Source organism: Octopus bimaculoides, chromosome 1 (assembly GCF_001194135.2).
Source record: "Octopus bimaculoides isolate UCB-OBI-ISO-001 chromosome 1, ASM119413v2, whole genome shotgun sequence".
NCBI classification, from domain to species: Eukaryota; Metazoa; Mollusca; class Cephalopoda; order Octopoda; family Octopodidae; genus Octopus; species Octopus bimaculoides.
In genome coordinates this window covers 17,654,800-17,656,671 of record NC_068981.1, presented here as the reverse complement: position 1 = coordinate 17,656,671, position 1,872 = coordinate 17,654,800, and positions in this window count along the sequence as shown.

The following is a 1,872-nucleotide window of genomic DNA, read 5'->3' as shown; positions in this document are numbered from 1 at the left end:
TTTTGGATGTTGTTTTCAATGAAATCCAGGACACGGATGATGTCTCCTCGTTTCTCCTCAACCAGTAATGAGAGCCAGCCACCTTCATTGGTGAAGCCCATACTCAGCAAGTTATCCAGTGCCTCTGCATACCGGCGAACTGAAATAAATTCAGAAGAACAGTTTCAAGTTTTGGATCAACTTAAAATGGTTTTAGAAATATTTCATTATACTGTTGTTGTTGGCACTCCGTCGCTTACAACGTCGAGGGTTCCAGTTGATCCGATCAACGGAACAGCCTGCTCATGAAATTAACGTGCACGTGGCTGAGCACTCCACAGACACGTGTAGTTCTCAGGGATATTCAGCGTAGCATGGAATGACAAGGCTGACCCTTTGAAGTACAGGCACAACAGAAACAGGAAGTAAGAGTGAGAGAAAGTTGTGGTGAAAGAATACAGCAGGATTTGCCACCATCCCCTGCCGGAGCCTCGTGGAGCTTCAGGTGTTTTCGCTCAATAAACACTCACAACGCTCAGTCTGGGAATCGAAACCGCAATCCTATGACCGCGAGTCCGCTGCCCTAACCACTGGACCATTGCGCCTCACATTTCATTATACTACACAACTAAGAAAGATGGATCTTTCTGGTCAGTTATTAAATCATACAGAAAATTTATTGATTTATTTTGAATTATAGCTCCAGTGAAGAATGGGGTAGCTGGTATTACAGTCATTCCGTGGTTCACAATTGCGTCTACAATATATGCAGGTGAATCACACATCATGAATGTAGGCATAGTTATATTCATTATGTTATGTATACTACATAATAACTTCCACTGTAATTTAATCGTAACTGAATGAAGAAATATAATACAAAATCAAATAAGTTGTTTCACCCAAATAGGAAAAATCTAGCTCTGTAGAATGAGTTCTCAGATTCATGTAGGAGAGGGCAATTTTAAAATCTCAAAAAAAAAAGAGTAAATGGACAGGTCAATCATATCTTTTTAATATTATAATTAAAATTGGCCCCGTTCATTGATGAATTCAGACATTTGTCTGCTTATTCTAAGAAATATCATAAAAGTAAGTGATTTCCAGTAAATCAGTGCAGAGCTGTCAAGTGTCAGGTTACAGGGGCAACATTACTGGTTTATAAAAGATAAGTTACAAAGTATTGGGTGGAATTTGAAGTAAAATGATTTATCGTTCAAATACACATATATATACAGAAAGACCAGTGATTCTCAACCGTTTTTATCTATGGGCATCTTTGATTCCTTTTTTATTCAGACTGACCCACATAGACATTTTGATGCTTAATAAAAATCCTATTGTATTTTTATAGTTAAATATCATTAGGATATCATCATCGTCGTTTAACGTCTGCTTTTATGGTTTGACTGAGGATACATATAAGAAGGGATGACCACTAAGTGGACATCCGTTAATGCTAGAAATAGATCACATATGATCAAACCATAAAGAAAAGAATGTTCTCTAGAGAAATTCAGCACACACCAAAACATAAACGGGCAAGACAAATGAAAATATACAAAATAAAGAATTAGTAGCAGACCGGTTTTTCGCCATTAATGCAAATTTACTTATGTAACACGTCTGTGGCTCTTCAGTATGACCGTTCTAATTCAATATAATTTGCAGAACTATACACGAGTTGTCCCCATTTGTATCTTTTCATTTGTCTTGCCCGTTTATGTTCTGGTGTGTGCTGAATTTCTCTAGAGAATATTCTTTTCTTTGTGGTTTGATTGTAGGTGATCTATTTCTAGCATAATGGATGTTCACTTGTTGGTCATCCCTTCTTATACATACACACACACACATATATATATATATATATATATATATATATATATATATATA